At 44.4% G+C, this 21191-nt stretch overlaps 1 pseudogene across 1 annotated transcript in view; it reads left to right on the forward strand.

Annotated features, from left to right (window-relative positions):
- LOC309817470 (serine/threonine-protein phosphatase 4 regulatory subunit 1-like) overlaps nt 1-21191 on the forward strand; it is a 62560-nt pseudogene that overhangs the window by 3069 nt on the left and 38300 nt on the right. The window contains exon 3 of the transcript XR_014296209.1: nt 16891-17025. The product of XR_014296209.1 is annotated as a serine/threonine-protein phosphatase 4 regulatory subunit 1-like (transcript). The remainder of the gene's footprint in view (nt 1-16890; nt 17026-21191) is intronic.

Here is a 21191-nt window from a genome sequence, read left to right on the forward strand (position 1 = left end):
TAACTTCAAAACGAAGCCATAATGAAAGGCTGCTTTGTCTTTTAAAATTATTCAGAGTCTTCGGGTCATTGCAGCACAGAAAAGATTTAATTTTAGTGAATTAGCTTGCTGAAGCAATCTAAATTCCTTCTCTTGAGAGCAGAAAGTATGTGGGATGGTCTGGCACAGTGGTCCTGGTGGTGGATTGCACGTAGAAAGTGGAGCTGGATGCGTCTGTCCCTCAGGGGCTTAAAGTCCTGTGACCGTCTGGGTTGCTTAAAGCAGGTGGAGGCTGAAGAGGTATTACTCCTGGTAAGGTTTGCTTGGCCAATTGGAATTTAAGTGTGTACCAGTGGTGGGTGAAAAAAAAGGGGAATCTGTTGCAGATATAAAGAGACGTAAGAGACCTATCAACAAAATACAATACGTGGTCATATTTGGATCCTTAGTTGAACAAATCAGCTATAAAAAGACATTATTGAGACAGTTGGGGAAAATTAAACTTGGGCTGGGTGTTAGGTTATATTAAGAGTCATTATTAATTTTGTCAGATACGATAGTGGTGTCACAGTTTTATTCAAAGGAGAAGGACCTTATCTAACAGAAACAAATAAGCATTTATGGGTGAAATGATTTAATGTGTGAGGTCTGCTTTGAAAATGCTGCAACAAACAATAAATCATCAAAAAGTTGGGAAGAAGGATGAGTGGGAGAAATTGGCAGAATGTTTATACTTGTTGGAACTGGTTGCTAGGGGTGTGGGGTTTATTATACTATTCTATTTGTTCACGTGTTTGAAAATTTCCTTAATAGAAAGTTTTTAAAAATGAGATGAAAGTTTCATATATGATCAAACGTCTACATGAAGAGTTTAAAGCTGGATTTCAATTCTGAAGTCAGCTGCCATGTTATTGTAAGATGCGTTTAGCTTCAAAAGGCAGACTTGGAGAATCTGTTAGTATTTGAGGGACTGTGTATTTCTTCTCAAATGTTTAGTTTTTGAGGTATCTGTGAAAGAAGTTGGAAGCAGGTATACTTCTGTTGATGAGAAAAGCTAGGTGCCAACAAGTAATATCTGTTGAAACTGGGATTAGCTAAGTCAGAGGGATACAGATAGACTCTGAATATTAGTGCTAGAAGGAGCGGTGTATGTTCAAGCTTGAATCAAAAACGTCCTCCAGAGCGGAATGCATTCCATTTCACCTGCCCACATTGGTCCAGGTTTGTAAAAATGTTCTGCTTGAGGACCGTAGCCAAGCAGAGAAAATAGATTAATTTTGGCCCCAAACCAAACCATTGAACCTTCTCTCTGAACTATTATATAAACTCAAATCAAAGATTGTCAATTTTTTTTTAAAGTAATGACCTCCCTGTAGTTTGAACAGCAACTTGCATGTGCTTATAGTTGGGAAATAGAACAAAATCCAGACATCAGACTATTCTCCAAGTCAGAGATGGGCAAATTTTTTTTTCTATAAAGGATCAGATAGTAAACATTTTAGACTTTGCTGGCCAGAAGGCCTGCTATAACCACTCAAGTCTGCCACTGTAGCCTGGTAGCACTCACAGATATACATAAATGAATGAACATGGCTGTTTGCTAATAAAACTTTATTTACAAACACAGGGCTGGATTTGGCCCTTGGTTCTAAACCAAACTTGATTTCATTTTTTTCCCTTTTTTTTTGGGGGGGGGTGGTGGATTTTTTTTTTTTTTAATTGAATTGTAGTTGATTTACAATGTCGTGTTAGGCTCAGGTGTACAGCAAACGGATTCAGTTGTATATACATATATTTATATTCTTTTTATTATATATTTATTATATATATATTCTTTTTTCAGATTCTTTTCCATTATAGGTTATTACAAGATATCGAGTATAGTTCCCTGTGCTCTACAGTAGGTCCTTGTCGGTTAGTTATCTATTTTATATTTAGTAGTGTATATATGTTAATTCCAAGCTCCTAATTTCTCTCTCCCCCCTTTCCACTTTGGTGTAACCGTAAGTTTGTTTTTTATGCCTGCGAGTCTGTTATGTAAATGAGTTCATTTGTATCCTTTTTGTAGATTCCACAGATAAGTGGTGTCATATATTTGTCTTTCTCTGAAACTTGACTTCCTTCTGTCTGCACCCAGAAGTCTGTCGATTAGCTGAGCCAACCTGAAAGGCTGCCTTTCCCACTGGGCTCAGTTTGAAGAGCTGACTTTTGCCTGCACAGCCCCTGCTTTGCTGAGGAGCCCTTGACAAGTTGTTCAGCCTTTACGTCTCCTTTTTCCTGTTGGCGTGTTGGATATTAAAAGCCTGTACCTATCTCCTCCCAACAGGATGAGGGTGAGCAAGGAACAAAAGAGTCAGCATGGTGTGGGCCGAGTCAACTGTGCTTCCCGGCTGGTAATCGTAATGCATTTCACTTTGGTAGTTCTGTATTTTCCATTTCCTATGAGACAAACAGATGAACATTAGAGATTCCCTGAAATTGTCTCTGTTTAAAAAGAGAGTTTTATATGGCTTTCTACCTCACAACTGAAGATTTTTTTTAAGCAGAAATTTTGCAACAAAACCTAGCTAATGAAAGAGAAAGTGGTTTTGAGCTTCAAAACACCACTTAGCCTAATGAGGAGAAAAAATAAGAGATGAGAGCAAGTGGTTGCTTTCCCTGTTTGGAAAGTCGTTCATCCATGTAACAGATGTTTCTCCAGCTCCTCCCGGGCACCAGTCTGTGGGAGGCACTGGGGACTGAGGGATGAAGAAGCCCTGGGCTCCATCCCAGAGCTGCTCCCACCTAGAGGGAAGGTGTGCGTAGAGATGGCACAGATGGGAGGTGCCGGTTGAGTTGGGTCAGGCCAAGGAGGGCAATGGGTGAGTGACCTCATTGAGAACTTTTCTAGTGCAACCAGGGGCCAGAAGCCAGGCCAGAATGAGTGGCATCGAGAAGTTGAGGATATGTTGCCTGTAGTCCATGCATCGAGTACCCACTGTATTCCAGACACTGGCTGCCCATTGGGCATTTTGGGGAATGGTCACTGTTCTTGGGAGCTCCCAGTGTAGCCAGGAAAACAGACCCTTTTGAGAAGAAGCAGCTGGAGGGGTTGGAGGGGTTGAAGTCAGTTGCTTTTCTTCCTAGATAAGAGAGCCCAGAACACCTTTGCATTATTTATATCTACTCTGACAACCTCAAAAAAAAAAAGAAAAAGGATTTGGATGGCCCAGCCTTTCCACTCCTGGTTACTTGCCCACAAAACGTGAATACATATTTTCAAAAAGACAGGGTCATAGTTGCACTATTCTTAATAGTCGAAAACTAGAACCCACCCAAATGTCCATCGTGAGTGAAATGGATTATAAATTGTGGTTATGTTCACACGATGGAAAACTATGCAGTTATAGGAATGAATTATCTACAGCGTCACTCAGTAATATGGATGAACTTCACAAACATAGTGGTTGGTGAAAGAAGCCAGACAGAAAAGGGTATAGATTGGATGATTCTGTTTACACAGAGTATGGAAACAAGCACAGCAATCTAGCTGATCTGATGTAGAAGGCAGGAGAGTGGTCCCCCTTGGGTAAGGCAGTAAGTGGAAGGGAGCATGGGGGGCTTTTGGAGATGCCGGTTAAATTGTCTTTCTTGAGGTGAGGACTGGTTTCACAGGCATGTTCAGTTAAAAGATTGGTCACTTACTTTTTGTGCACTTTTCTGTGTGAATGGCATACTTCAGTTAAAAAACTAAGAATTGCTTTTTAAGATCAAGGCACAGGGGAGAGCATAACCGTGGATGGGGGGAAGGAGTCCGTGCAAAGGGGAAGATGGCAGAGAGCAGGAGGGGAGGGTGATGGTGGGGTTGGACTGTGTAAGACAGGCATGGAACTCGGTGCATCTGCGGAGGAGTTTGCTTCTTTCCAGAAGGAGGAAGGCGACCTTCCTGGCAGTTTGGCCAAGGTGGTCACTAGAAAAGTGATGTAATGTTGGCCAGCATTGCTTGATTGTCTCAAATATTTTGAACAGTAGGAAAATAGAGTCCCCCACGCGCATACACTCACCCCAGGGGCTGTGGGTTTTGTTCTGCAACCTTTTTTTTCCTTTTCGAATCTGCCTCAAGTCTGAATGGAGAAGTCGCTGCATTTTTCAGTAGCGCTCTTCCATCCATCAGACTGTGTAGAGTCTGGCCCCCTCACCCACACCTCCTCCAGCTCTGTCCCCAGCTGGGTGGGTTGGCAGGAAAATTGAGATGTATAATATCACAGTGGAGCCCACGAGCGGCTTGGAGCTGCAGAGTGCTTGCCTATCAGGTGACCCGAGTCAGTGTTTCCCGTTGACCGTCAGTGTAAAAGCCAGAGTCATAAATAATGACGGGTTTTGGAAGCCGTGATTAAAGCCACAAATCAAAGAGGAATTTCCATGTATGCATGGCATAGAAAGGACGGCTGCTCGTGAGCTGGGTTGGTCTCTTCAGCCAGCAAACTGCGTAGTGCTAGTAATAACCATCAGTAGCCCTCAAAGACTTACAAAACATTATGCACTGGACGGGTCCGCTCATACAGGAGCTAATAAATCAGCGTGGGTCTTGTTAGAGAATGGCATTTACACAGAGAAAGTTTGCCTGCGCAGCTTGCCATTGAAGTTTAGTTAAGTCAACAAAGACCTGCCATGGGGAGGGGTCAGTTCCACCTTCCGCGCCCCCCCCCCCCAAAGTCAGTGAAGAAGCAAGAACGTTCTTTATCTTTCGCCTGGGTTGGGTTTGTCTGGTGTAGCTTTTAGAAATAGTCCCAATTTAGGAATCTGCATTAGTATTTATAAGCCTGTTAGCAAGAAGGATGAAGCCACTTTAAATAATACATTAATGGATGGTTTACTCTAGTTTCCCCCCAAATCATATAAGGCCTTGCAGAGACTTGGTTATTGTTCATCGAAGAGTGGCTAATGAGAAGTGCTAAGAATGATCAATTACATAAGCTCTACATTAATACAGATTTCTCTCTCTCTCTCTCTCTCTTTTTTTAAGTACACATTTTGCAAATAAGGCTAGACTCCTTCTCAGCCACCATCAACCAATCTTCTAACATTTTGAAGTGGACACAGACAGTGGGTCACATCTGTCATGTTTTCTCCCAACCGATGTCCCCTAGTGCTGTGTTAGAGACAGAATATTGGATCGTATGGATAATTGGGCTGGCCCAGGGTGGCGTATCTCACACAGAGTTATAGTGACAGGATGACATGTTGAATGGAGAATCGTAAATATTGGGAAAGCCTGGAGAACGGATTCTTAATGAAAATGCTTGCCGGGATAGACGTGCTCTAACATTCTGCCTCCGTCTCTACCTCTGTTCATGTCTGGGCCAATAAAGTTATCTCACTGGACATGTTTTATTGTGTTTATTTTTTCTCACCTTTCCACTTAAGACCAGTTCTGGGGTGGCTGCTCAGCTAGGGCTTGGTGGCTTCATGAGAAATCTCTGGCTTCCCGAACCCCTCAAAGGCAGCAGCCAGCCAGTGCACTTTCCTCTGCTGTGTTCTTCCCTTCCTCTGGAATGTTCTTTTTCCCTTTACCAGATCCTCTCTCTCTTCCTGTGTGGTAAACTCCTACTCGATCTTCAAGGCCCAGCTCAAATATCACTGCTGTTGTAGGGAAGCATCTCCCACCCCCTCCTTCCTCCTCCAAGCAGAGCTGGTCTCCTCCCTGTCTTGTTTATACCTGTACCCTGTGGCTCTTGCCCCCGGGGTATTGTGGGTTGTTATGTGTGGGAAGATCTTTGTTCCCTTGGGAGCCTTTGGAGTCTGGGGACCATGCCTTTGTCATCTCTGAACCGCCAGTACTCTGTCGAATGTTGAGTTATGGTTTACCGTTGTCACCTGAAATTAACCCTTGTGGGTGGGGAGAGGACGTTTGAGATGGGTTTGCTGTTAACACGCCTTCTGTTTTTTGTACTAGATCTTCTGATCCTTTTTGTGATGCAAAATGACCTGTAACATTTCTTTTCTTTCTCTCTTTTTATTAGATCATATCTATTGTATTTTGAACCTGTAAAGCACATTCACCTAACATTATACTTTTTTTTTTTTTTTAAGAAATTTATTTATTTATTTATTTATGGCTGTGTTGGGTCTTCGTTTCTGTGCGAGGGCTTTCTCTAGTTGCGGCAAGCGGGGGCCACTCTTCATCGCGGTGCGCGGGCCTCTCACTATCGTGGCCTCTCTTATTGCGGAGCACAGGCTCCAGACGCGCAGGCTCAGTAGTTATGGCTCACGGGCCTAGTTGCTCCGCGGCATGTGGGATCTTCCCAGACCAGGGCTCGAACCCGTGTCCCCTGCATTAGCAGGCAGATTCTCAACCACTGCGCCACCAGGGAAGCCCCTAACATTATACTTAAAGCGTTAATTCATACTTAGCCTGGTTTAAGACAGATTGGTGTCTTGTGAAAAGCACTGACACACAGGCACGTGCTCAGGGTCCCCTGTGTGTTTTCGCCAGAGCAACCTCATCCAACTTACTTTGTGCCCCTGCCTGTTTTATTTATTTTTTATTTTTTTATGTATTTTTTTGGCTGTGTTGGGTCTTTGTTGCTGCGTGCGGGCTTCCTCTAGTTGCGGCGAGCGGGGCCTACTCTTCGTTGCGGTGCACGGGCTTCTCATCGCGGTGGCTTCTCTTGTTGCAGAGCACAGGTTTTAGGCACGCGGGCTTCAGTAGTTGTGGCTCGCAGGCTCAGTAGTTGTGGCTTGAGGGCTCTAGAGCGCAGGCTCAGTAGTTGTGACACACGGGCTTCGTTGCTCCGCGGCATGTGGGATCTTCCCGGACCAGGGCTCGAACACATGCCCCCTGCATTGGTAGGCACCACTGTGCCACCAGGGAAGCCCCCCACCCCCAGCCTGTTTTAAATGATGACTCTACTGACGGTGTGCATTTTGTTTGGTAGATAACCCTTGAGTAACCAGTTAGTGTTGAGGAGGATCTGGGAAAGGGAAAAACGTTTTTTACCCCACGGTTGTAGCTTCCAGAAACACATTTAATGCGGGAAGAGGTTTTTGTTTGTTCGCCTGTTTTTTACTTAGTCACCTAGCATCAGGGTCAAAGGATAATAATTCTGTTGTACTCTGTAAACTGATCAGTATCATTGAAGTAGAGGCAGCCTCATCTTCGGTTGGGTGAGCTTAAGGCTACTGCTTCAGGACCACTCTGGTTTTGGTTGGATGGAGGTGAGCTTTATATCTCTTAGCTGGTTAGCTGGGTTTTTTAACTTGGACCATCCCCCTGGAGGGTAGGCAGCAGCCACAGCTGCTGCCTGAGATGCACCAGGGCCACGGGGACGTGGACCCTATGGTTCAGGGAACATGTGGATACGTGGGTGTGCAGCTGGGGACAGGGTGCTGAGCAGAAGGTGTGGCCGGAGGGGACCCCTACCCCTACAAGTCAAATAGCACTTCTCAGCCTTTCCCTTGCTGGTCTTTGTTAGGTTTAAATTATTAGTCATTTTTGGTAAAGGGTCAGTGATGTCCTGTGCAAACTTGCCAAGGAAGCTCATACGTGGCAGAAACGTAGAAAGCAGCTGCTGCCAAAAGTCCATCATCGCGGAGATAGCAAATGAAGCCGATCATGATCAGTATTGTTTTTAAAATATTTTAAGTGAGCCAAGAAGGCTTGAAGGTATTAGAGACTATTTTCTTAAGAAGGCTTTGCTTTTCTGTATTATATTAAGCTTTCTGAGTGGAGTAGGTAACTTTTTTTTTCAAATGTAAGAAAATATAATGAAAAAATTTGAACAAGGCATTATTCATACCCTACTTCGTATTTCATTTCTAGCTTGAAGGCTTAAGATTCCTGATGTTTGTGGATGACCTGGACTTGTGGATCCTCAGGATAATCGACTGCTCCTGATATCACCGTGTCCATAGACCTTTGTTCCTTATTCTGTGAGCAGTTGCCTGTTTGCCCTCTTAGCAGTGGCTAGAAATGTAAATTCTAGATAATTCTTTCTGAGAGCAGGAGTCATTTTATGTGTTGCTGCCACTGCCAGGAGGCATAGCAAGCTAGCTTGACAGATCTTTGCCATTTATTCATTCAGCAGCTCTTACTGATTGCCTGCTGTGTGCCAGGCATATCAAGGAGTCAGTAAAAGGTTTTTGCCCTGGGTGTGATGGCGGAGGATTGGGGGTGGGCCCAGCTGATCAACAGTAGACGTGGGAAGAAAACGTTCTGTGTGTCAGAAGGTGATACATTCTCTGGAAAAATAGAAAAGTAGATCAGGGTACGGTGGGGTGTAGGTGGGAGGCATGCAATTTCAACATCAGGTGGCCAGGGTGGACCTCATTGAGAGGATGAGCGAGCAAAGCTTTTACTGAGAAGAAGGAAGTTATCAAAGGGGACATCTTGGGGAGCAGAGTTCCAGGCAGAGGGACGTGCTGGGCTGTGTGACGGCCCTCAGCCGGGGAAGTGACTGGGGCCCTGGGGAGACAGCAGGGGGCTGCATGGCTGGAGGAGAGGGCAGGGATGGGAGGTGAGGTCAGAGAGGCCAAGGAGGGGCCAGGTCATTCCTGCTGATGCCGACATGAAGCCCCTTCCCTTATGGGACCCTCCACTCACCAGGGGCTGCTCAGGTGACACCTAGCTTTTATCTTCACAGTGGTTCCCAACTGGGGACCGGTGGCTGTGTCTGGAGACGTTTTTGATTTTCACAAAGTGGGGAGAGGATGCTCCTGGCATCTAGTGCGCTGAGGCCAGGAAGGCTGCGGAATGTCCTGTAATGCACAGGACAGCCCTGCATCGGGCTGTTAGAATGTGGTTCAAGGGCCAATCATGCTGAGGCTGAGAAACCCTGCTCTGTTATTATATAGTTCATCAGCTGTTGATTGATTTAGTTTGTCTTTGAAGACTTAATAAAAAAAAAAACAACATTAAAATGTCATGGGAAGAGGTTATTAATCATGGTATCCGGTTAGAATACTGTCAGAGTTGACGTTGAAGATGATGCTGGCTGTTTTCATTCACGTTGTGGCAAGGGCTTCCAAATCGGCCTTGCATGTACATTTTAGTAAACTCTGGTGCTTGTATGGAGTAGTTCAAAAAATTTAATACATCATTTACAAGTAAAGAGTAATAGTGTCACTGATAATCTCATCAATTGGGATTCAAGTAGGATTTTGAAAGGGGCCAGGATGTTGATCCACACAAAGCACAGTGTTTACCTATATTTGGAACTTGGAGTAAAAGACACTATTATTCATAAATGAATGGGATGCTCTTAGTGGAGCATATTGTCCTTGGATTATACCAACCCAGTGTTTTTCAGAAGTCTGTCATTTGTGTACCGCTTTTCCTATGTCTGCTGTATCTATAGACCACCTGTATTTTTCTTTGTATCAAATAATTTCTTTTATTTAAACACATTTTGGGGAACTTGTATGAATTGCTCAACATGAAACTTAACCAAACTATCATAAGACAGAAGTAAAATAACATGATAAAATTCTAGGTAGACACAGTTGTCTGCTGAGGATTCTGAGTGTGAGCCCTGCTCTGTGTTCGAAAGGAAGATGAACTAGTTTTAGGGAAGTGTTGAAGACACACTAGTCGAAACGAAACTTTCTTTGATTAATCAGAGAATTGAGAAGAGAATAACTTTCCCACTGTGTGGTTTAGTGATATTTAATGTCCCTTCCCTGTGTCACACTGGGGGATGTGCCGTCCTGAGCTGTCCATAGTGAGGCCAGGTGACGGCTGTGCATTTGCAGACACGCTGGTGAGGTCAGAGCTGCAGTTGGAGAGTATGTGACCAACCAGGGATGTAAAGGAGGCGGGTCCTCTTTGGCTCTGACGGTCCACCAGCGGTCTATTAATGCAGAACTCTCCCAGAGAGGTAGCCGTGCGGTAACCTGGTTCTTTGTTCTGTACAGGACTAAAACTGTAATTCCATTTCTTAAAACAAAACAAAAATCCCTGTAATTCAGATTTCTTACTATTTCCAGTGAATTTTATACGTCTTTCTTCCCTCTGCCCCTCTTTACCTACTTAATATGAATTACCAAAATTTAATTCTACTATATTCATTGTTAGGATGGTGGAATACTTTTGAGGAACTATGCGCTTTGTATTGGATGTTGAAGTGTATTCATTTTATCATAGCAGTTATGTGATAGTTTTGACCTGCGTTCTGTCCTGAAACTAAGACCTCTCATTTTTGCAAGCAGAGGCGAATGAATTAATGTCTTGGTTTCTTGATAACTTGCTGTGCGTGCGGCTCCAGGTGGCTTTAGGCTAGTTGCTGCACCTCGTGTTTCTTTTGGTGGAAGCTAGACTTTCTCAGCTTCTCAGGGGCTGTTAGACTCTCATGAATTGAATCCAGGTAGTCAAAGCCTTGGGAGACTGACTTCTATAGAAACTGCTATGTATTAAGTGTAGGCTATGTACCAGGCATTATGTGACGTGGTCCCAGGGCGTAAGGGCCTCCAAGTCTAGCCGTGGAGACAGAAGCAGTCTACTTAGAGTTAATAATGCACCACTTTACGTAAGATGTGGAAAACTGACAACTGTATAGTTCCATTTCTTACCCTCCTACTTTATGTTGCCGTTTTTATTGCATAGTACATCTACGTGTTATAAATTCTCCAATACGAAGTTACAAGTTTTGATTTGTATTGCTTTAAACCATTGTGTGTCTTTTGAAGAAATCAGGAGGAAAAATCATTTTTAAAACATTTACCCACACATTTACTGCTTCCAATGCTTTTGATTCCTTTTGAAGGTGAAGTTTCCAAGTGGTACCGCTCCTCTTCAGCCTGTAGGACTTCATCGAGCATTTCTTTCAGGCCACCGTTGCTGGCAATGTTTAACCGGGTGTGTTAGAAAGTAAATTCTCAGTGTGTGTGCTTTTTTGGTTTCTTTTTAGTCTGACTGTGTCTTTCATTCATCTTTCTCCCTGAAAGGTATTTCACTGGATGTCAAGTTCTGGATTGACGTTGTTTTCTTTCAGTCCTTTAAAGGTGTGCTTCCACGGTCTTCTGCTTCCACTCTTTCTGCTGAGGAGTCAGGGGACATTCAAATCATTACTCCTTGTATGTAATTTTTGTTTTTCTTTGCTGCTTTCAAGGTTCTCTTTGGTTATCAGCAGTTTGACTGTGATGTGTCTAAGTGTGGTTTTCTGTGTACCGTTGACTCTTGAAGAACTTGAACTTGAACTGTGCAGGCCCACTTATATACAGGTCTTTTTTCAGTAAGAAATACTTCAGTGCTACATGGTCTGTGGTTGGTTGAATCTGCGGATGCAAAGGAACCACGCATTTGGAAGACAGACTATAAGTTATACCTGGATTAACCCCGGTGTGGTTCAAGGGCCAACTGTATTTATCTTCTTGAGGTTTGCTGAGACCCTTGATTTTATATATTTGTTTCTTTCACCGAGTTTGGGGAATTTTTGGCCATTGTTTTGTCATCTCCATTCTGTTAAGTCTGCTCAGTGAATTTTTAAATTTCAGATATTGTTTCAATTTTAGAATTTTTATTTCGTGTCTTTTTATAGTTAACATTTCTTTGCTGAGATTTCTTATCTTTTCACTCATGAGAGGCAGATTTTCTTTTATATCCATAGGCATTTTATAATAGTTGTTTTAAAATCCTTGTCTGTAATTCTAAAATTTGGATCCTTTCAATATGCTTTGACGTTTTCTCTTTTAGCTAGTTCAAGTTTTCTGTTTCTTTGTTTACTGAGTAATTATGGAGTGTAACCTGGATATAGTGAATATTATGTGCTGTAAAAATCTCTGAATTCTGCTATATGCCTCCAAAGAGTGTTGATTTCTTTGTTCTGTTTTGTTTTATTTCAGTAGGCATTTAAATTGAGGTCCAACAGTTCCCACTGTCTCTCCTGTAGTGGATAGCACCCCAAGTCTCATTTCAGTTCTAGCCTCAGCTATGCTGGAGTTTACCACACAGGGGCATGGTTTAGGGGTCAAGCCAGAGTTTGGGCTGAGTTTAATACGAGGGCTTCCCCTCATATTCCCCCCGCCGCCCCCCCCAGAAACACACTTTCTAGTTGCTGTGGTTGCCCTGAGCTCTGGGCGGGGGGTGGGGTAGAAGCATAAACAATACCAGTGACATAATGCGCTCAGTGGCTTAGACATACGAACAGCAGCAGCTGACATTTCTAGAGCGCTTATGTGTGTCGCACGCTGCATAACTACATCTATCTGTCCATCTCCTGTCATTTAACCTACCCTACAACAGTCACCTGAGGTAGGCATCCATTTTACTAGAGTGAGAAACTGGGAATCAGAGAGGTGAGACATTTACCTGGAGTCGGCACCTTCTAAGAGGCAGAGTTGGATTTCAGAACCAGCTATTTCAACTCGTACATTATGCCTCTGACATCTTTTAAGTGCGAGGTCTGAGATTTAATCTTTACTTTTTCTCCCTTTTCTTTAGATGCTTTTCTTTGCCATTGGTGTTCTACAGTGCTTTCAAGTATGGATTTGTTATTAATCATTCAGTTCAGGATTTCTACTTCTTCAAATTGAATATTCATCTTTTATATTCTGGAAAATGGTTAGCCATTATCTCTGAATATTGCCTCTTCCTATTTTCACTAATCCGTCCTGGAATTCCTACTGAACTTGTCTTAGACCTTAGCATTCCATTCTTCATGTGCCTCAATTGCTGTCCCGTATTTTCCAACTCTTTAGTTCTCTGTGCAGTGTTCTGGGTGATTTGTCAGATCAATCTTCCAGCTCACTAACTCTCTCTTGAGCTGTGTCGAAACTGCTATTTAAGCCAGCTACTGAATTTTTAATTAAATTGTCTCTATTTTTCATTTCTGCTTGGTTCTTTTTCAAATGTGCCTGTTCCTCCCACCCTGCACTCTCCTCTTTTTTCATTATGGTGTCTACTTTAAAAGTCCTATTCATTCTATGCATAATTCTGTGACAGTGTACTTCAGATTTTTTTATGATATCTCTGATCTTGGGGTGCAAATTCTCATTTGTTGTGTCTGTTAACCCTTCCTCTTGATGGTTTGTAACCATGTATAGTTTGAAAATTTTTACTGCATATTTATCTTCAGCAGGGATTGTTTTATGAAGGTGCATGCTTATTGGATTGTAAGTCTCTTTAGAACAGCTTGTTTGCTTCAGCAGGGATGCCTGGAATTGGAATAAATCTGGATAGTGATCCTCCCAGTTGCTCAGTGTGAGGCGCCTACACTTTGCAAGTCGTGTAAATCTGTCTCTAAACCCATAGGTCATGCAAGGCTGTGGTTTTGATTTCTCAGGAGTGAGCGTCCTTTACCCTATTCCCACCTTAACTGTAGACCCCTTTCCACAATTGTCTTATATTGGGGGCTTGGTTTCAAATTCACCACCTGTATTTTTTTTTTTTTTTTTTTTTTTTTTTTTTTGGTACACGGGCCTCTCACTGTTGCAGCCTCTCCCGTTGCGGAGCACAGGCTCCGGACGTGCAGGCTCAGCAGCCATGGCTCATGGGCCCAGCCGCTCTGCGGCATGTGGGATCTTCCCGGACCGGGGCACGAACCCACGTCCCCTGCATCGGCAGGCTGATTCTCAACCACTGCGCCACCAGGGAAGCCCCACCACCTGTATTTTTTATCCCCGTATAAAGCATCAGAAATCTAGTGCCTTAGCCTTAGCTGTATGTAGGTCTTAAATGTTGACCATAGGGTGTCAACTTCTGCTAAAGCAGTTGTTTCCTAGCAACACACAAGTGGTTTATCTTCAGGGGGCTGCTGTGCTGATCTCTGTGGCTCCCTCTTCTCCCCTGGCCTCCTCACGCTTCCTGCTCTGCAGCTGAGAACCCTCTAGGCGGTCAGCCGCTGCCACCTCAGTGCTCTCCTTGTTTGTGACAAGGAGAGATCTTCTCTGGGAGATCCTAGTGCTGGGCTGCTTGTTGTCCAGTGCCTGGAAACTTTTGTTTCATTGATATTTTTTCTGGTTTTCTAGTTGTGTAAACCTTGCAGGTCTTTTACCTTCTCGGCTGGAAACGGAAGTCTCCCTCGCCTTCCTTCAGTTGCCTCAGGGGCCATAACCCTTGCCTTTGGCTTTGTTGTGCTTTCAGCCTTCATCTCAGTAGGTCTTTCTGCACATCTCTTGAAGGAGCGCTGGGCTGGAATGCAGAACATTTAGGTTCTAAGAATTCCAGTTTTTGCTGCTGGCTTTGGGGGCTCTGAATATAAAATGAGGGAATTTATCAAGGCATGTGCTAAGGTTCCTTCTTGCTTCTTTATGATTTTATATTATAACATTCTTTTTTTTTTTAATTCAGTATTTTCATTCGTTTCTTTTGGTGTTCCTTCACGGCACTGCTTTTTATTGAGCACCTGTTACTTGTCAGGTGCTCTACTGGGTGCTGGGGTTACAGCCCCTCCGTGGAGCGGGCAGAGCTGCTGGGAGACAGACACGAGCAGCCACAAAAGCTGGTGCCAGCACCTCTGTGGCGGCGTCAGGACGGGAGAGCCACAGCTCCAGGAGAGGCTGTAGCCAGGGACTGGCCTTCTGCCAAAGGTCAGGGAAAGGCTGTTTTGGACAGTGACACCCAGGCTGGGGTAGGGCGTAGTGATTAAGGAGTGATAGTGTCCCAGGCAGTGGGAACAGCACGTACAAAATCATCGAGATGAAGGCTTTTGGTGTGTTTGAAGAACTAAGGGAACGCCACTGTGGCTGAATCCCGGGCAGGGAGGAGGGAGGGATTTCTTTGAAAGTTAAAATTAAAATTTCGGTTTCCTTTCTGGCAGGACAGCATAGTGCAACATCTAGAGTCTGACTGTTTGCGTTCAGATTCTGACTCTGCCGCTCTGTAGCTGCGTGACCTTCGGCAGCCTTCTTAGCCTCTCTGAGCTGCAATTCCCTTAACGGAAACGTGGGCTAATAGGGTTATTGTCAGGGTTTAGTGAACTACTGCTGTACAGAAAGCTCTTAGCACAGTTCCGGCCTATAGGAGGTAAACAATAAAGTTTAGTTATTATCCAATATTTTATGGCTTATGGCTTTTATTTCCATGTATATAGTTAGTGTAGTTTTCTATAGTTAGTGTAGTAGAATCATTCATGTTCTCTAATAACAGTTATTCTTTTGTAGAATGAATTGCTAAGTTCTTTAGGTCTCTGATAAGCAGAGTTTTTTTTTTGTTTTGTTTTTGGGTTACGCAGGCCTCTCACTGCTGTGGCCTCTCCCGTTGCGGAGCACAGGCTCCAGACGCGCAGGCTCAGTGGCCATGGCTCACGGGCCCAGCTGTTCCGCAGCATGTGGGAACTTCTCGGACCGGGGCGCGAACCCGTGTCCCCTGCCTCGGCAGGCGGACTCGCAACTACTGTGCCACCAGGGAAGCCCATAAGCAGAGTTTTTTGAAGAAATATTTTCTTTTACTTTTAAACAGGAGTTCTTAACCCATGAAGTACACGGTTGGGCCTCAGAGGATGTTTTGAAACCTGATCCTTATGAAAGGTTGTATATGTGAAAAGGGCATGTATGTCTGTGGACATCATCAGGTCCCAAAGCTGTCTGTTTTGAACTCGGTGTTTTAAAGCCCACTCCAGGCCGGGACCGCAGTGCTCCGTGACTGTCTGTGGGTTGGAGGTTGCATATTCTTCCTGGGTCCCGAAAGGTACTGAGAATAGCCCATGCCACGTGACTGTGGTTAGGGGCCTGGTGCTCCCAGGAGGGACCCTGCAGGAAAATGACGTCGTTGATCGTGGCACACACATTTTTTTCTAGAAATGTCTAATTATGTGTAAGAATTATCTGGGTAACTATTATACAGTGTACATTTTTAATAGGCTCTAATTACTAGCCTAAAAGAATTAGTTGAGAAAAAAATGTGGTTAATGTTTCAAAGAAGAGTAAGCACCTAGGTGCAAACTTGTCATCTCTTGTTTTCAACTATTATCAGTTACTGCCTAAATTAACCGTGGTTTTTCTATCTGCCACGTAGGAACCCTCTTGCTTTTTTTCAGTAGCGCTTCTCGCCCAGCTATTTCTATTCAGGGGATAGGAGGGAAGCCTTTCCACCCCTGACGCGTGGGTGCGTAGAAGGTGGTGGCCAGGGTCAAGGCCAGGTCATGAGGGGCCAGATCCCGTTGGTCTTGCCTTGCACGAACTCATTTGTTCCAACATCTGGACTGGGCAAGGGTAGGGTTTTGTATGCACCCTACATGTTAGAATATGGGAGCATAGACAGGTGAAGTCACTTACTCTGGTCACGCAGCTAATACATAGAAGTTGGGGGATTCATTCCATTCGGACGTATGGCGTTACGTTGGAGGGAGGGGATGCCTGCCCTCAGCTGGGGGTACGGGGGAGCAGGCTTGGAGAGGAAGAGGCAGTGTGACAGCTGGCTCACTTTTGGCCAGAGTGAGTTGGAGGCACCCGTTAGACATCCATGTGCAGGGGTCTGGTTGGGTGTTGCCAGGCCAGGGCTGAGGGTTGATGGGACTCGATGTCACGGAGTGGGTGAAGCTGCATAGTGAGGACGTTTAGGCCACGACAAGGTACGGCGCCGAGGACTTGCCATCAGATTCTCGCTTAGGGGTCAAACTTCTTTTTCTTTCGACCGTTTTAAATGTGTTTGCGTAGAGCTCCGTGGCCAGTTTTCATAGGGGCGAGTGCTTTGTTCACTTGCTCCTGTGTCCCAGAAGGCAGAGAGGGTCCTGTCTACAGTGGTGAGAGTGCATCAGACCAGCAGCCCTGAAGGGAGGGCGTTTGGCCCTTCTCGAAGGCTCTGGTCTCATCACCCTTCCCTTGGTTTATTAACCTGCCCCCTGCATTTTCCATGCATTGTCAAGTCTGCCATACTCAGAGGCTTCAGCCGGGAAGGCCTGCGAAAGTAGAAGGCGTGCGACCGGCCCCGTCTTGCCCAGGTGTGACCAGTCCCAGTTGGTGCGCACTTACGAGTGTGGTTCCCCTCTTCCCCTCTAGATGGATTTGAGGACTACGGTCCCTCGTGCGACGGCAGGAGGATGACAGCCTTCTTGGACGTTCTGGGCCAGGAAAACCTGCCTACACTTGCTCGCCTGGAAAAGTACACTTTTTCAGCGGCAACATCTTCAACCGGTAAGCTGTGCCTGGCCTGCATACGGTTAAGGGGCCACTGGAGGCCACCTGTCTGTGACAGCCTTGCAGGATGCATGGTGGAGGTGGAATACGGGCTGTCCCCTGGATGCTGGGAGTCTGCCCGAACAGCACTGCGTTATTAGGGTTTCCCATTATTCTTGTTGTTGTTTTACTGACCACCCGGTAAGCCAGGAAGGAGACAGTGGTGAAATTTAATGGGATTTAAATAATCAGGATTGCTAACTGGCTTTCCTTCACATGTACGGTGCTCAGAAAAGTAAAACGTGTCCCGCAATTGAGAAGCATCGGTCGGTGCGTTGCTCGCCCGTCTTGTGTCTTGACGGCACTGGGCTTCAGGGACCTTTGTGCCACTTGTCCTGCACATCCTGCTGTCACGCCTCACGGTGCTGGCAGGACCCTCCTCCGGGCTCAGCCGACGCCTCTTCCCTTCAGCAGACGACCTTGACTCTTCCTTCAGGAGGAAAGCAGAGACTAAGGCATCCCTTTGGGTTCCCAATCCGCCCAAACCTGCATCTGCCGGCACTTCCCTCCTCCCTCAGAGGAGAAGGCGCTCTCTCGTCTCCCGTCTCCCTCCGTCTTCTTGTCTCTTCCTTGTCACCCCTTCTACGGGCCCTTTCCTTCCACTTAAAAACCCTCTCTCACTCTGACAGTCCTGCGGACTCTACCCGGCCCTCCCCGCATCCCTTCCCTGAAGGACAGGTTCTGTTAAGACTGGTTCCTACTCACTGTCTATCTTACTACTCCTTTAAAAAATTATAGTCTCTGCCTTTACATCTGTTAAATCATAGAAGGCTCACAGCAAGTGGTACTGAGCGAGCCCAGTTAGTATCCCAGAGCTACAGCTGGGGAAGTGAGGGTGCTGCGAGCGGCGTCTTTTTTTTTTTTTTTTTTTTTTTTCTTTTTGCGGTACGCGGGCCTCTCACTGTTGTGGCCTCTCCCGTTGCGGAGCACAGGCTCCGGATGCGCAGGCCCAGCGGCCATGGCTCACGGGCCCAGCCGCTCCGCGGCATATGGGATCCTCCCAGACCGGGGCACGAACCCGTATCCCCTGCATCAGCAGGCGGACTCTCAACCACTGCGCCACCAGGGAGGCCCGAGCGGCGTCTTTTGATGAGCCGCTCTTCATTGAGGCAGATAGTCCACGGTTTAGCAACTTTCTCTTTTAGGGTCTCTACTTTTCATGTCCTGTGTAAGAGACGTCTGCCTCCCCCCAGGCCACTAGCGTATTTTCTTACACTGTCTTCCTGAAGTTTTGTTGTTTCCCGTTCACACTGGGAGCCACAGTCCACCTGGAATTGCTTTTCTTGTTTGGTATGATGTGAGGGACAAGTTCAAGTTTCATTTCCCTCCTGTGGTCTCCAGTTAACCCAGGCCCATTTATTGAGAGCGCTTTGATCTCTGCTCTGCATTGCCACCTTTGTCTTCAGTCAGGTGTCCGTTTCTGGACTCTCTAGTCTGCTGCATTGTCTGTGTATCTGTCGTAGCACCAGGACCCCACCGTCCTCATTACTGCAACTTTGTCATCAAAGTCTTGGTATCAGAGAGATTACCTGATACCTTGCTATCCCACTTTGTTCTTCCAGATTGTCCTGGCTGCTGTTGGCCCTTTGCATTTCCAAGTGTATTTTAATACCAGTTTATCAGTTTCTAGAAAAAAAAACCTGCTGGGATTTTCACTGCAATTGCATTGCATCTATAAATCAATATGTAAAGAATTGATATCCTTACAATATCTAGGTGTCCACTCCTTCCATTTTTTAAGATTTTCTTCACTTTCCCTGTGTGTGTGTGTGTGTGTGTGTGTGTGTATACACATATATACATATACATGTATAAACATACACATAAATAACTATAAAACTATAATACATGGTTTTCTGTTGTAGAGATCTTTTGTATCTTGTTAGATTTAGTTCTAGGTATTTGATCTTTTAGGCTAATGTAAATTGTATCATTTCTTTTTTTTTTTTTTTTTTTTTGCGGTACGCGGGCCTCTCACTGTTGTGGCCTCTCCCGCTGCGGAGCACAGGCTCCAGACGCGCAGGCTCAGCGGCCATGGCTCATGGGCCTAGCCGCTCCGCGGCATGTGGGATCTTCCTGGACCGGGGCACGAACCCGTGTCCCCTGTATCAGCAGGCAGACTCTCAACCACTGCGCCACCAGGGAAGCCCTTAAGTCTTTTTTTGTTTATAGTTGTTTTCCTTTTGATCTTAAATCTCTTTTACTCTCTAATTGATTCTCCCTGTCATCTTCCTCCTACATCATTTATTTGTTGAAGGGGTCGTTAGTCTTTTGTTTTGGCTGCATTGGGTCTTTGTTGCTGCACACAGGCTTTCTCTAGTTGCAGTGAGCAGGGACTACTCTTCGTTGTGGTGCATGGGCTTCTCATTGTGATGGCTTCTCTTGTTGTGGAGCATGGGCTCTAGGCACGCGGGCTTCAGTAGTTGTGGCATGTGGGCTCCGTAGTTGTGGCTCACGGGCTCTAGAGTGCAGACTCAGTAGTTGTGGCTCGCGGGCTCTAGAGCGCAGGCTCAGTAGTTGTGGCACATGGGCTTAGTTGCTCCACGGCATGTGGGATTTTCCTGGACCAGGGATCGAACCCATGTCCCCGCATTGGCAGGCAGATTCTTAACCACTGCACCACCAGGGAAGTCCCTCTTAAAGAAAGGGGTCATTAGTCTTGTAGAATTTTCCACATTCTGGATTTGGTGGTCATTATTCTCATGGTGTAATTTCATGTGTTCCTTTGTTCTCTGTATTTTCTGTAAACTGAAAATTAAACTTGGAGACTTGATTAGATTCTGCTTCAATTTTCTTTTAAACCATACTTCATATGTTGTCTTGTGTACTTTTTATTACAAAACATCAGGAGGCAAGGTCTGGTCGAGATGTTAATATTGAGCAGTGGGCACAGGTGTTCGATTCTTTCACTACAAAATTCCTTACCAGCCTTTCTTCTAATGATTTTAATGGTCACAAATAATCACCACTTAGATCTGTTATTTCATTGTCTGTTGGCAAATGGTAATTTTCTTTTGTGTGTTGGAAAATGGTAATTTTCTTTTTATTGTCTGTGAAATCTGTAGTATGGCCCCATTTTCCATCCTGTTGTTGGCACTTGTTGCCTTTTCTCTTTTTTTTTCCCTAGATGATTTTTACCAGAGGATTATCAATTTCATTAGTTATTTTGAAGAATCAAGTTTTGTCTTTGAATTCCTCTGTTATATGTTCATTTTCTAGTTCAGTAATTTTTACTCTAATCTGTATTTTTTTCTTCCTTGGAGTTTTCTTTTGGGGGGGAATTTAATTGCTGTTCTTTTTCTTACATCTTGTGAGGAATGCTTAACATTTTACTTTCTTGGCCTTTCCTTTATAACATCTGCATTTTACATTTTAAGATTGCTATTAAGTACTATATTAAGTATTATAAATACTTAAATATTATATTAGTTGCATCCTCAAGTTCTGATAGGCAATATTTTTCATTACCTTTTATTATAGAGTATTTTTAACATCCATAATGATTTCTCCTTTGACCAATGAGTTATTTAGAAGTATATTGATTAATTTAGAAATATTTGATGATTTTTCAGGTATCTTTCTGTTATTTGATTCTTAGTTTAAGTCTTTTGTGGTCAGAGAACATACTTTGTATTATTTCTCTTCTTTACAAGTCGCTGAGATTTGTTTTGTGGCTCAGAAATCTACTCTAACTTGTTGCATGTTTCATGTGTGCTTGAAAAGAATGTGCATCCCAACGTTTTTGGGTAGAGTATCCTATCAATGTCAACTTGGAAAGTTGTTTGAAAACATTATTCAGGTCTTCTTTATTCCTGTTTATTTTCTGTCTTCTTGTTCTGTCAATCACTGAGAGAGGAATGTTGGAATCTGTGACTATAATCATGGATTTATCTGTTTTTCTTTCAATTCTAACAGTTTTCATTTTGTGTATTTCGAAGCTGTGTTCACACTTAGTATTGCCCTGTGTTCTTGAATAAATTGATATCTTGATCAGTGTGAAATGTCCCTCTTTATCTCTAGTAATATTCCTTTTTCTGAAGCTTACTATGTTTAATATTAATATATATACTCCCGCTTTCTCTTGATTAGTGTTTGTATGGTATATTTCTGCCTATACTTTTGTT

This window comes from Mesoplodon mirus (assembly GCF_964341445.2).
Source record: "Mesoplodon mirus genome assembly, chromosome: 15".
Taxonomy (NCBI): Eukaryota; Metazoa; Chordata; class Mammalia; order Artiodactyla; family Ziphiidae; genus Mesoplodon; species Mesoplodon mirus.